At 35.9% G+C, this 15,716-nt stretch overlaps 1 long non-coding RNA gene across 1 annotated transcript; it reads left to right on the top strand.

The window, feature by feature from the left end:
* Positions 1-387: 387 nt before the first annotated feature.
* On the top strand, positions 388-15,069 carry LOC116528786. Its single transcript, XR_004259199.1, has 2 exons — positions 388-513; positions 13,071-15,069. It is a non-coding gene; the product is annotated as an uncharacterized LOC116528786 (long non-coding RNA).
* The last annotated feature ends 647 nt before the right edge of the window (positions 15,070-15,716 follow it).

Here is a 15,716-nt window from a genome sequence, read left to right as displayed (position 1 = left end):
GACTGGAGAATATTAGAGGGAGAAGACATTCTTCACAAGATAGTAGGTGAACAAGGAAATGGTTTGAAGTGTTCCTGTAGGGGATGAAGGATGCCTGGAAAATGACTGCAGGTACGGAGAAGACACAGCAGGGGACACACCTTTTGTTTCTGGTGTCCCTTTTTTTTCCTGGTAACAGGACGTCAACTGTCTTTTGACAAACGATCTCTCTCCATGGTCAGCTTTGTGGTTGGAGGAAGCTGACACCATCCTTTCTTTAACTGGGTAACAGGCAATGAAGGAGAAGCTAATCTGCACATTTCCTCATCAAGAGACTCTCCAGGGATTAGGAGTAGATATGTGCAGTCAGAGTGAATCTCAGGGTATATTAGGAACCAATAAAAATGTACTTTATACTTTCAATGGGATCTGCATGAGGAGGAAGGCAAGACTGAAAAGTTCTGGCTGGTCTAATTGGAATCAGGACAGGTCTGGCTTCAGAACCAAGGCAGAGACATGGAAATAATTTTTCAGGTAAAGGAATAGAACAGATATTTGAAAGTAAGTGTCCTGAAATTAAGAAAGAGGTTTGAATCATTTGCCTGTTGGGATTTGACTCTATTGGTAATGAATGATGTTGACTGGGGAGAATTGTATTTATTGAGAGAAGATGGGGGGGTTGGGGGAAGAAATCCTGGTGAGCAATGGCATTAAGAAATCTGATTTGATGTAAGAAGTGGATTATAGAAGACTCTCATCTTCTAATTTGTACTTTTTAAAGTTGTATATTCTTAAAATTTAGCACATATATTTGTAGCGAAAGTATTTTCCTTCTTGGGCCAGTTAAAAAATAATACTAGGTGAAAAATGTTGAGGAACACTTGAAGATGAGAACACATGTGTGGAGTGACGCATTTTAAAAGCAAAATTTGCTGGGGATGGGGTGGTGGTGACAGAAGAAACATTGAGAAAGCAAGACCTAAGGAGAGATCACTTTCAGATAAAGAACAAGCTTTTTCGAGTGGCAATATTTGAGTTGTCTTTGAAGAATAAATAAAATTTTGACATTAATAGGAGTGGATGGGATCAGGGTGAAGGTGATGAAAATTCTCTAGTCTTTGATATGTTTGCTAATGACTGCACTCCCTTCAGAATATCTCCTGATTGATCATCTGTGGTTCATGTTCTTGAGCCTTATCTTTAGTCAACAGTGTAGAGAAAGGAAGCCACTTCAGACTCTAGTCCTGTAAACATATATTTATAGTTTATGAAAGCAAAACTTGGATGGATCCAATTAGAAATCAGCAGCTGTTAACTACAGGATGCTAACTCTGTCAGAGTTCAATAATCTGCAACTTATGTTTTCCTGTAAAAGGCAATTATATATTCTACTTTGATTCTGTAGTAATTTATCTAAAAATTTATCTTAAGAACATAGTTATACATTTTCTATATGAATGTTCATTGCAGGCTTGTTTATAATAAGAAAATAAATGAGCAAAAATCCCGGCATGGCAAAAATAGGGTGATAGATTAAATGAATTGTGATATTGCAATATAATGACATTTATGCATGTAAACAGAAATTATGTAGAAAAATTGTAAAGATGTGAAAAGTACTTAAGATATATTGCTTTGTCTTCTCAACTTACTCAACTCTGTGCTTGTGTTTGTACATGTGTATGTATGTGTGCATGTATACATATGTCTGTGTAGATACACACACAGGTAACCACGTTTTTATTTAAAAATCTTGAGTTACACAACAAAATATTGACATTTTATTAGTTCTGGGTGGATGAGTTCAGAGTACTACTGTGTTTCTCTTTGCTTATCTATATTTTCTAATTATTCTATAATGGACACGTTAAACCTTGGTGGTAATAATACAAATTGTGTTTCACAAATCTCTGTTTAACAAAACAATACGACTTGAGCTAATGATGCTCTTTCTTCTTTTGGATGCCAAGTATTTCAGCTCAGTTCTCTTTCTAAATCTACCTTAGTACAAAAAATAAAAAGAAATACTAAAAGACCAAAGGCTTGCTTTCTAAGAGCTTTATAGCTCCAATAAGGCCACCAGACCTAAGCAAGTCCTTGCTTGAGTCTTTGCATGGGCGATGGCCAGCAGAGATTCTGTAGAATTCATTCCCCTGGAGCTAGCAGCATTAATGGTCCGGAGATAGTGGTGGTCATCTAGGGCTTGTGGCAACTGCACATCACCCTGGTCGTTACTGAATGTGGCCTTAATTTTTGTTATAGTGATTCACCATTTGTCTAGACCTGAGTTCGTAAGTCTTCTTGTATAGCCTTCCTGTTGATTTCCAAGTTACCTGCATGCCTGCAAAAAATTGTCTTCTGCAACTGTTAGCCAACTTTATTTCTTTCCTTCCAAACAAAATATCAGGTTCCAAATAAACCTGACTGAAAAAGGGTTGGCTTTATTTGACCAGCATATCAAGCCTGTATATTTAGATTTCTTAGGAACAAGTAGACACAACTTCAGAGTTTTGACAGAACAACAAATCACATAGGAATTTTTGTGACATATCTCATAGACTGAAAATTAGTGAAAGCTAGACTTCTGGAAAAGTAGAGCTATAGAATGCCATATTTATTATAATTTTGGATGAAACTATGCCCAGAGAATAATGAACTATAAGGAAATATTGTCACAATCATAAGTTTAAAAAGTGACTTATAAAGGAAACTATGGTTGCAGGGTTAGTTTTGACTCCATGCCACTTAAAATTATTTTATATACATTTTTAAGTCACACACTTTTTAAAGAGCTATTCCTTACTTGAATTTACTTTACATGAATTTAAAGCATTTTGTAAAAATTTAGTATTCTTTTCATATTTCTTTAGAAATTTTACCATTTCAGATTCTCAATGACTTGACATGGACATCTGGGTCAAGTCAATTATTATATCTTTCTTATTCAGTACATGAGCAGGTGCCCATAAAGAGTGGCATCTGCTGTTTTGTTGATTGCACTAATATCTGGGAGAATATGAAATAATTTTACGTCTTTGTTACTAGTGTAGCTCAAATAGAAATCTGGAATCATCTATTGTTATCATTCTTTTTTAGTTGTCCATTTACTGTTTGCAGATATTGAAGCAACATATTTGGTATTATTACTACTGATAATATTTTTTATAAAAATAATTATCTCACTATTTCACTTTGTTTACTTTTTCATTCAAATGCTGACTATCTCCATTTAGCAGACATAATGTTCTCATTGAGATTGAGAGGATAAATTTTTTCAAAGTTCAACAGATTTTTCTGGAAAGCAAAGAATGATCAGTGGGAATTTATAATAAAAATCATAAAAAATATGAAGTGATGTTCTGAAGGTAATGATTAAACTAATATCTATCAATTGCTTAGCTTTAGCTATAGATGTGCAGGCTACAAATAAATGCTAAAAAATTCAAATAAGTATTTTTTGATTAAAAGCTACTTTCTTCAAGCAGTATCGTAAAAACGTGCTATTTCAAACACCATGTTAAACAGGTAAACAATAAAATGACAGTTGTATTATTCAGATATTTCATGACTCTACAAAGGTATTTAAGGATACAGAAGTAAGTAAGGGGGAGGTGTAAGGAGAAGGTTCAACTTTAAACTGACATATACGCAATTGACCCTTGAACAATGCAGGAGTTAGGAGTGCCCACTCATGCATGGTTGAGAATCTGAATGTAGTTTTGACTCCCCAAAAACTTAACTACTAGTCTATTGTTTACTAGAAGCCTTAACAATAATATAAACAGTCAATTAACACATGACTGTTCATGATACATCTGATTGCTCTGAACATCTCAGTGAATGGAGCATGAGAGGAGCAAGGCTATTTCTTTTTGACCAGCAACCAAGGCTTCTTTGGAAATACCCCTGAGAGACTTCACTCATCTATGAGGCCTCGGGAAAAGTCAGGAGTGGGCAGCTTTCAGAAGCTGTGACCTTGAAAGAGCCCAGAAAAGTGGGGGGAGGGGGGAAAAGAAGCAACTTACTGGAAGCAAAACAAACAACAGAACAAAACTAAGCTAACAAAATTGCATGCCAGATCTATTCACTCTTTTGAAAGTTGAGAACTTTAGCTGGTAAGATACATTTGGCTCAAATTCTTGTTTTCCCTTAGAGGTTTCCTTGTTTGTATGTGTTCACTGAACATAGGCCTCCTCCATCCCAGGAATCTGAAAAATCAACTGCAAATACATTTAATTATTTTCCAAATTGTAGGTCGCTCTAGCCAGGCAGTTCTGCTGCAGATCACTTTCCATTGCCACAACCCAACAGTAACAGCAGGGAAATACATGGTGGGTGTTTTGTAGAAGAAGCAGTAGACTAATCAGTGCAAATATTAAGATTAGCTTTTGAGCCATAATGTCAATTCAAATACGTTAGTTTCAGACACAGACTAAGCAATTCTGATGTCTCGTAATGGCCTCACCTCTTGCCTTAAGAGTTCTCAGGCTGGGCCCTTCCATTAGGTTGGACTTGGAGGAACTCTGAGGTTTCCAGCAACCAGTGATGGGACTATGAAAACAATGCCTAGAAACTGCAAAAATTATAAATCTACAATCAAATATTTACATCAAGTGTGTTTAAATGGAACCAGAAACATATTTTTTAAGTTATCTTCAGGTGATTCTGATGTTTAATATAGAAATCTTCCCCTATTTAAGTTCTGTGGAGATTATTGTATTAGTCTATTTACATGCTGCTATGAAGAAATACCCGAGACTAGGTAATTTTTAAGAGATTTAATTGACTCACAGTTTGGCAGGGCTGGGGAGGTGTCAGGAAGCTTACAATCATGGCAGAAGGGGAAGCAAATATGTCCTTCTTCACATGGCAGCAGGAAGGAGAAATGCAGAGTAAGTGGGGAAAAGCCCCTAATAAAACCATTAGATCTTGTGAGAACTCACCTACTATCATAATGACAGCATGGGGGGACCACCTCTGTGATCTAATCACCTCCCATGAGGTTTCTCCCACAACACTTGGAGATTACAATTCAAATTACGATTCAAGATGAAATTTGGGTGGGAACACAGAGCCAGACCATAACAATTATTATTTATAATCTGTCGGTATTTTGTATACAAAATATTTTTAGCTCTAACATATATACATGTGCCATCAATATATAATCCATCATATGCTGTCTCTCTGTCTATATTTCTATCTAATCAAAGCCATATATCTTTCTTTAGCCTTTTCTTTACAAAGTTGGCACTTCTCATCTCCTCAGGCTACTATGCTGAATTTAGCACAGAAGATATTCAAAGACAGAACTAATTTTTGATCCTATGAGAAGGTTTGGAGTAATAATTATATTCTTCTGAAGAAGTAATTACTACCCACTTACTATGGCCATAGGATAGGTCTGATGAAATTGCAAATCTGATGAAGTTTCATTTTGTGATAGACTGCAGTAAGCTTTAAAGAGATAGTCTCCACTTTTACTTTCTGTTCTCACATAGTCAACCTAAAGTTAGCGCTCAAAACTAGGAAAAGCTTTATGACAACCACAGAGATCTGCAAAGAAGTGGAATGTCACCCATCTGGGGATCAGCCTGCTAAGGTTGGCAGTAGGAAACACCTTTCCTCATATCCACACAAATTTCTGATCCTTTTGGTGGTCCCAGATGTCCCTCTGAGGAAATGTCTGCCTAGTCTTTTATTTGACTTCAGGAATGTGGCCTTTCCTCATTTCCTTGGCTGAGAATCTAATGTCTAAACCATATATTCTGAGTTCCCTATTGGTCTTGTTTTTGAACTCTCTTTCTTAGTCGTTCATTAAAAGTTTACCTAGCACCACTGATTTTGCAACCAAGCTTTATGATATTCTGCTTCCTTTCTGAATCTATACATCTTTAAACATCTACTCAATTCTTTACAGTTCTGCCATCTAGCTACCTGAAACACATATGCCCTCATCACTCATCATACATCCTTCCTTTGGAGCACACATGCATTGTATTACCACCTTGAACAACCCACCAACCAACTTCAAGTTGTCTTCTAATTTAATACTCACGATACCTGGTTCCTTCTATGCCATTGGGAATGTGCTATTTTTACCACCTTTTTCACTCAGGAAAAACTTTATCTTATTCTCACCAGTCTTTTTGTTGTTGTTATTCAAACTATTAACTCTAAGCTCAGGGCTGCAAAAAAATTCCTGTCCAACACTATTTGATTAGTGAAACAAGCACACTCCATGCTCTATCTTCTTAGTTTCATTGTTTATCCCTGTTTTTCTCAATATTATATGACCTTGAAGTTGCTGCTCTGCCTGCAGATCATTTCTAAGTTGCTGACACCATTATATGAAATCAAAACAAAGAAGATGAAATAACTTAGCCCCAGTCATGACTCATGTTATGCCTGTTGCTCTTCACATCGCCATGAATAATCTTATTTATATACCTGATGCATGTTAGCATCTATTCGAAATTACTAGTAAATCAATCATGTCACATGTATTTATTAAAATAACTTTAATTGTACCCACTCTGTCCCACAATCTACAGTCAAACAAAACACTTTTCCCTGCCCAATACTATAGGGAGACAAGGATTAGCGAATCAAAAATAACAGAGTATTTTAATATTTAATGCAATATAAATATTCATGAAATAATGAACAATAAACTAAAATTGCAATCAAATTTAGTGGACAAGACAATCGAGGAAGACTCAAAGATTCAAGAAAAGCTAGATGGACAAGTCAGAAATAAAACCAGGGCTTTTTTGCAAAATTTTTTAAGATGTCTTATAATTTGGTGGAGAGATTGCTATGAGAGGTGCAAATCTCTGTTTTGTGTTTCTTCCTAGAGTTGCTGCAAACCTCTTGCACTGCCTTACTACCATTACCCCAAGGCAGCTGTCCTTAGCATTTCCTTGATATCCTACTTTAGAAAAACTCTGGGGAACATGGGAATATCATGGCCAAGTGTCCTTGGGAGTCTCTCCCTTGGGACATTTTTGATCTTCCTGATCTTTTTTAAATTTAATAATAAAGTGTATATATATATATATATAAACTACCTGGGCATTTGTTAACATGAAGATCCCCATCACAATCACAATATTCTAATATATTTTGGGAAAAACTCCCACATCAGCACTTTTAACAAATAACCCAGGTAATTCCAAGACTTAAGGTCTATGGCTCTGTGAAAAAACATCACACTAAAATAGACAAACTTCTAAGTACCATGTTCATTTCTCATTCCTGGTTTGTAACATGCTTTATTAGTGTACTAGACCTTCAAGTCTGGCAAGAAATCTTGTCATTATTTTCTTTAAATGTATGTGTCAACACTACTTGTGGCAGTTTCTCCCAGTTCTTCTACACAGAAAGTAGGAACATATTTTCTATGTATGTTTTGGAACATATTTTCTATGTATGTTTCAGACTCCAGCAACCATGACTCTGTTGAGTATTCTGCAGAAGAACAAGAGTCCCATCCTTGAAGATGACTGGAAAGCAATGGGGGTAAACAAGTGAACCTGACGCTTAGCTTGTAGGTTACTTGGAATAAGAATAAGAATTTGCCTAAAGCTTATTAAGGATCTGAGTAGGAAGTTAGTATGTATATACAGTACTTCCCAAGATAAGCTTGGGAAATAAGAATATAAGTTTGGGAAATGATACAACTAGAAGGAAGAAACTCAGACATACAAGGAACTACTGACATTTTCTGCTTTTACTGCTTTTATTTTGCATCATTTTACCTAAAACAAATCATCAGTGCTACTGAAAAAATATTATCATGGACGCTGCTGAAACACAGCTGATGGCAGGGGTATGGGTGAAGAGCCAGATTGTAATAATTTAGGCTTTACGAGAAACTGTAGACAAAAGTAAATGAATGGGTAACTGTTTGCTTATAAAAATTTATTATGGTACCACCCACCAGTCTTTAGGCTGTAGTTTGTAGACCTCATGTCTAGAGTTGGACAACCAACAACCTGAGAAACTTGCTGTATTCTAATGTATTCCCCATATATTTTATTCCTCCCTAGAATAAAAAGTAGGGAATAAACTCACTTTTAAAATAATATATTTATTTAAAGCATGCTATAGAAAGTTCATTTATTTATTCATTCTTCAACACTTTATTGAATATAAACCATATTCTGGGTACACTGACATTTTCTCTCCCATCTGATTCTGGCTAGCTTCTTACTAATTGTGAGAACCTAGTTAACATCTTTGAGTCTTAGTTTGGGATGATGATAGATACATTAAAAGGAGAATTGTATGAGGGCTTTTAGCAGTGGCTACACTGTCATCTCCAGTTTGTAGAGAGTTCCCAGTTCTTTGTGAGCTTGAACATATAAAACAGATGACTTTTAAACTAAGTGAAGACCTTTATGCTTATCAATGGTCTTTCTGTTTTGTTCCATTTGAGCCAGTAATTATGGGGGCTTTTTGTTGTTACCTAGATAACTATGTCACTGAGATTGTAAAGAAGAAACTGCCAGATTCTTCCAAATATCATTTACAACACTTTACAGAGGGCATAGCCCAAATTAGACCTTCAACAAATATTGGAGGAATGGATTAATGTTTATTGTTTTAATATATTGGGATGATCTCAAATTCAAGGTCTCTTAAGCAAAATGTGATCTTAGCCTACTTTGATAAGCATAACACATGTTCTCATTTCTAAAGTGGTATGTTTATTTCCATCGTTTTAGAAATCTTACTCATTTTGCAAAATATATGGTGGGGAAAAAAGGCTATGAAATATGATCTTGGCAGAGCAGGGATTGGCCTAAATGATATATTGATTTTTTTCATTAAATTTTAGTAAAGCAGACAAAAGACATTCACTATGATTAACTACTCATAGAAAAATGAGAACTGAAAAGGTGAAAATGGGACATATTAAGAATTTAATGATTTGGAAGATATGTAATACTTGATTCCATTTCAGCTTAGAAAACTTCTATGCCTCTGTCTTACAATGCTTGTTGTGGAGATGTTCTTCTATGATATAGATCATATTGTATTTTTTTTATTCTTTTAGAGTTGATCACTTGGACAAGCAATTTATTTTTTGAAAATGAAGTAAAATCTATTTAAATCTTAATGAACATAAGGCTCAATCTTTACATTCTACCTGAGGGAGATATACACACATTTTAAAAATGAATCATTAAGAGGAATGTGTAAAACAGAAATAATCTTGGTTGATATATAAAAATAAATAGATTGATGATCACATTCTGTTGAATGAGCACATTCATAAACACTCTGGTGCTCAGATTCTCTCAATCTTTTTCTTGCAGGAGATGAATGTCAAACCAATCTTCCACAAATCTCACCTGAGGTTAGGTTTAAGCAGAATTTATTCTTTGTAAAGTGAACAGATTTTGATGGGTTGTAAAGAGCCTTAATTTCCTTTTTAGATTTCCAACAGAAATTGGGAGAAATAACACATTCTTCTCATAATTATATATATATCACTGTAGTTCCTAAATGGTATTTATTATATTTCCTTCTCGGGGGGATTTTTTTCTTCCCTAAATACACTCAAACAATAGGTTAAAAGCTAGGAACAATCGAAAAGCCCATTTGGTATAATTTCCTACAACATTTCCCTTTCCACATCTTTATCATCCGTGTTTAGCAATGATGATGGAAGAAAAGTGGAGCACAATTTCCTGTGGCTTCTTCATTACCTGGCTCACATTTGAACTAAGGGCAATCGTAATGTGTCTACACTGACCTCTTGAATGAAGTTCAGAGTGGACATAACTCGTTTAAAACAATTTTTTTTTTAAGTTTACAGTACTTTATTTCTTTCATTGTTCTAAAATACACACATTCCCCACAGTGTTTCCAGAATTTGAGGGTCTCTTTATATGTGACTTTTCCCACTCAAGGGCTCCGGGGAGTAGGAGCTCTGATGACCTCCTACATGTAATATATTCAGGGCAAATGTCAGAGGGCAATCTGGCCAATTCATCAAAGTACACAATGTGCATACCTTTTTACCCTGCAATTCCACCTATGGAAATTTATCTTACTGAAGCATAAGCATAAATGGCAAAGACATATCTATAAGGATGGTCACTGAAGCATTTCAATGGCAAAAATGGCAACCATGCCAACTCTAGCAGGAAGATTAAACAAGTGATGATGTTTCAAAACTATGGACTACTACGTAGGCATTTTTAAAGTCCAAGAAAGATAGGGAAAGGCAGTCTTCATAGAACATGAAGTAGAGAAAGTAACTTAATCAAAAATAGGCAGGATACAAATAAAAAATGCTCCCAGGGCTCACCCAGGTAACACCAAGGCAGATGTGACACAGGACTGCTATTGTCCTGCGTTCTGCTTGGCACAAGGAGAAGGCTGGCTGCACTGAGCAAAATGTCCTCCCAGTGCCCATCAACTGTTGCCATGCAGGTACCAGTGTGCTATTTTGTCAGATGTTTAGATTTTTCAAGAGAAGAGAACTAGATTCAGACATTAATGTATATTCTTGGGTGTGTGTTTAATGTTTTCATTTCATTTAAATGCTTTCAGATACAGTGTTAGCCAAGCAAAACATGTATGTCGGTAAATCTTGGCCAAGTCAGGATTCGTTACTCCTGATGTCTAGACATTGAAAAATGCAGAAAGTTACACATCTAATCATGACGCTGATAAGTTCTGCAGGGTAGGTTTGGAAATCAGATGACAAAATGGCCCTGTAATTTATACACTTCTATTTTGCTTGATCTTGTTTCGCTGCACATACATACATGGTATGTTTTCTGTGTTGATGCTTTTAAAAAATCCCATAAAGTCCCACGCTGTAAGGAGAAAAAGTAATTTGTGTATAGACACTATCTCTATCTCTGTGACTTAAGCAATTTACTCTAGCTTTCTAAAACTCAGTTTTTTCATTTGCATAAGGGGGATGAAAACTTTTGCCTTATATATTAGTAAGAATTATGTAAGATGATATTTACAAGTCTCTGTATGTAGTTCTTGTTTTGTGAATGTTCAAATCACCCATTATCTGACGATGCCAAGTAGCAAGTGAGGGATGAGAAGAGGCTATTTTAAATTAAGATTTTAAAAATATGTTTCTTCATTCAGCTGGCAACGAATACCAAAATGCCTGTCTACACTCAAGAAGGATTTGTCTACATTAAAGATTAAATATCTCCATAATTGTTTTCTTAACATCACTAGGGACTTGGGAAATAGTACTGATCTTTTTATTTGCTCTTTCAGTAAATCATTTCAATTATCATTTGCTCTTTAAGAAGTTACCCTAATTTAATACTGGGTAAAAATCAATATAGTATATATCATTCAAAATGCTTAAAACTGCAGCCATGGCCTTCATCAATTTTCTGGAGCTGAGAGAGGCTTTCCTTATTAAATAACCTGGTCCACTTAAACATTTTCACATTCAAGTGAGTTATGAAAAATAGAAAAAAAGAGTAAGGTTGGAAGCTTCTTAACATAAGGGGAATAACCTAATTTTGAACATAGACATTCTTTTCTCTGTGAAGGTAAAATGCAAATTAAGAAATTCATATAATTATTTTTGTAGTTAAAAATAACCTCTTAACACTACTTCCCACCTACTACTTTAACCCAGAAAAGTCTTTCTGTGATCATTTTCCCCACAATGACACTAATATTCATCTGAAGAGGGAGATAAATGACAACAAACCAAACAATGTGAGTATTGCTCTTTGCAAGAAACCCAGAACAAATTTTGAAAAACAAAGGACAAATTACATACACACACAGCCTCAAAAACAGAAACAAATACACAAAACAAAATGACTACCTGCAATTCATCAATCAGATGTTTTGAAAACATCCAGTGAAATTCTAAAGGTGGAAGTTTAAATATTATGTAACAAGAACTATCACTTTACCTGGACAACAGAATATGGACTTTTTCACACAATAAATATTACCTGTTAATTGCCACTTATTACGTTTTTGTGAAAGTTGTGAAATTGCAAAAACTTGTGATATAGTGAAGTTTCCTTGAAGATTCTTAGGAAACACCTCAGCTCTCCAGATAAGCCTCCTGCAGAAAAACTACATTGGGGTGTTGTCTTAGGGGCTCACAAGGTTCTTGGCTTCGGAGCCAGTGCCACCATTGCTAGGCAATTACTTATGCGTGTCATGTCTCCTGAGAGTTTCAACTCCCCCCTCCCGCCCTGCATCCCCAGCAACACCCCGCCCTGCCCCAGCCACCATAACCTTCAATCTTTCCATTAGAAAATGAGCAAGGCTTTGAAACCAGAGCATCAAGAGACTGCATTCCGAATCCACCTCTTACTGGGTACGTGACCTACAGAGGTGAGGACTTTACGCCTTCTGACATCGAGTTTCCTGATCTAGGAAACTGGCTCATAATTTCTGCCTTGTAAGGTTGTTTTAAGTATTAAAAGAAATACACGTATAAAGTCCTGCTGTATTGTAGCTACTCAATATACAGTATTATTTTAATCATTGTTGCTATAGTATATAAGAGTAGATTAAGCCATATTCAGTTCTTCTATTGGACAAAAATTGTCATTTTAAACACTATATTAATGCATTTTAAAGTGTCCGTTGCTAAGAATTTAGGGCCTAGTACAGCTAAAATATACATAGAGGCCAAGTGCAGTGGCTCATGCCTGTAAATCCCAACACTTTGGGAGGCCGAGGCCAGCAGATCACGAGGTCCAGAGATTGAGACCATCCTGGCTAACATGGTGAAATCCCGTCTCTACTAAAAATACAAAAATCAGCTGGGTGTGGTGGCGTGCATCTGTAGTCCCAGCTACTCAAGAGGCTGAGGCAGGAGAATTACTTGAACATAGGAAACAGAGGTTGCAATGAGCTGAGTTCGCGCCACTGAACTCCAGCCTGGTGACGGAGTGAGACTCCATCTCAAAAAAAAAAAAAAAAACAAAAAAAACAAAACAACTAACCACTAACAAGTGTCTAATCACTTTACACCAGACATAATTCTAACTGCTTTATGATATTAATTTATTTACTCATCCCAACAATCTTATATTGTGGCTTATATTATTATACCTATTTTACAGATGAAATAAAAATGAGACACCAAGAAGTTCATTTATTCATATGGTGGAAGAAAGAGCAAGAGTTCTACTTGCGTGAAACTTACATCATGTCTGGACAGAAAGACAACAAACACATGAGCAACAACAACAAAATACGTATATATAATGTTTGGAGGAGATTAGTTCATGGAGGAAAAAGAAAGCAGAAGGAGGATTCAGAGGGTGATGAAGGTGCCACAGCATCAAGGCTGGCCAGTGAATGCTGCCCTGCTACTAAGGCAAAACTTGAATAAAAGCTAGAATCCCGAGGAAACAAACTGAGCAGATGCTGTAATGAAGAGCACTGTTTGCAAAGGGAAGTGCACATGCAATGGCCTCAAGGGGGGAGTCTGTCTGTCTGCAGAAGAAGTTCATGTGGCTGGAGCAGGGTGAGTGAGAGTTTGTAGCAAAGACTGAGATCAGATGAGAAACAAAACAAAACAAGAAGCCCCATCAGGCAGAGTCTTAAATTCACTGAAAGATTAGGAATTTTGTTTTGAGTTAGATGATGAGCCATTGAAGGCTTTGGGACAAAATGGAGACTCAACCCAACTTTAAAATGATAGCAGGTTGTGTATTACATTGTAAGGATGGACACGTCAGTATCCATTTGCTAAAACCTATGGAATGTCAAGCACAAAGAGTGAACCCCAATCTAAACTATGGACTCTGGGATGATAATGATGTGTCAATGACTGTAACCAATGGACCACTCTGGCCTGAGATATTGATTGTAGGGGAGGTTGTACATGTGCAGACGGGGGACATATGAGAACTCTGTTCTTTCTCCTAAAATTTTCTATAAACCTAAAACTGCTTTAAATATAAAGTCTATTTAAAAGAAAAATAACTGGAAGTCTTGTGGACATTAAGCCATGGGGAGAAAAATAGAATCAGAAAGACGATTTAGGAGACTATGGTAATTATCTAGGTGAGAAATAATGTTGTCTTTCATAAGATAGAAGCTAAGAAGGTTTTAAGAAGTATTAGATTGTGGACTATTTTGAAAATAGAACTGATGGTATATATATATTTTTTTAATAGGGTGAATGAATTGCATAAGAGAAAGGAAGGTGTTAACAATGACTTCAGGGTGGTTGGCCTGAGAGTCTTAAAGACTTGAGATGCCATTTACCAGCAGAGGAGAGTTGAGGAGAAGATCAGTTTTAGGAGGTAGATGAAGAGTTTAGTTTTCAGCAAAAGTTTGAGACATGGCACACTTGAGAAGTTAAGGAAATTCCTGCGAGGTCACCTAGTTTTGTAAATAGCGAAGCTAAGACTAGGACCAGATAACATAAACAAAGAAGCTGACTCTCACTGCAGAGTTTATTATGCCTTAGCCAACTTTCAGCCACACTTAGTTTAAGTTTTTATATACAAACACAATAAATATTCAAGTGGCTGGAGGGAAAAGATGTCACGAGACCAAGCATTTTATGTTGGTCTCATTCACTGATCTTTCCCTAATACCTAACATAGAGTTTGTCATGTATTCACACAAATAAAAACATATTTAAAAATTATTTAATTCATACACTTTTAAAAAACCTGAAATAGAAATCTGTCAGACATGCAAAAGTTGAGCAAGGTACAGATATGGTAAATTTTATTTTATATTGGAGAATTTAGACAAGTACCTAATGGCATTTTTGCATGATTACCTCAGAAATATGAGAATATACTCCTTACTTGAGATAATTGAAACTTTAGTGAAGAACAACATAATGCAAACTTTTTTGTCAATAAGTGAAAATTCTGGGTGAGTTATGAAGGATTAATAATTTGTTAGAGAGAAAAGCAACAGTTTGTAAACGAAGAAAAATGTCTAAGATACAATTCTATACAGGAAACTATACAATAAACACTGAAACTGAGAAAAATGTTTTCCAACAAAGATAATGAAAAACTACTGTTTTATTGTGAATACAGGAAATACAGCTAGATAAATTGATAAAGTACTAGGAAAGGCGTAAAATGCCAATCAATAAACTCAAAATATTAATTGTCTAATGCCTACCTCCTGGTGCCAGACAGGTTGGCCTAGCTAGAAGGGGTTTCCCAAGCCAACTCCAGCTGTGTAGTATGTGAAACCCTAAACGGACTTTGCAGCTACCATACCACAGTCTGGCAAAAGTGACCTAAGTCTCTCTGGGCAGGCATAACTTCCCAAGATTCAATTGCTGTATCATGTGCCATGAGATTGATACCCAGAAAAATCACTACAGGAAACCATTGAGCTGCACATGGAAAGAGGACTCTAGCAAAGACCATTCTCCACATTCAGGCTTCTACAACAGGGCATCGTGTTGTGTGAAGGGGCCAGATTCAATTCACGGCACAGAGGAGAAATGGGCATAATTCAAAAACAGAATGTAACTGACAAATCATTATGAAAAAATTTTAATGTCGCTAATAATAAAAGGGAAACAAACTAGAATCTCACTCATCGTTCATTCGTATATTCTGCACATGATGTTATGCGTACATTCTGGGAATACCGCAATGAACAAAATCAACAGCTATCTCTACCATCGTAATGCCCATATTCTTATAGGAGATAATAAAAAAGCACAAATAAATAAAATGTTATTTGATGTTACATAGTATGAAATGCAACACAGAAAGGAA

Source organism: Sapajus apella, unplaced genomic scaffold, assembly GCF_009761245.1.
Source record: "Sapajus apella isolate SASKATOON/1434 unplaced genomic scaffold, GSC_monkey_1.0 scaffold60, whole genome shotgun sequence".
In the NCBI taxonomy this organism is placed as follows: domain Eukaryota; kingdom Metazoa; phylum Chordata; class Mammalia; order Primates; family Cebidae; genus Sapajus; species Sapajus apella.
The sequence above is the reverse complement of the archived record's forward strand: the minus strand, read 5'-3'. Positions and strand labels throughout refer to the sequence as shown.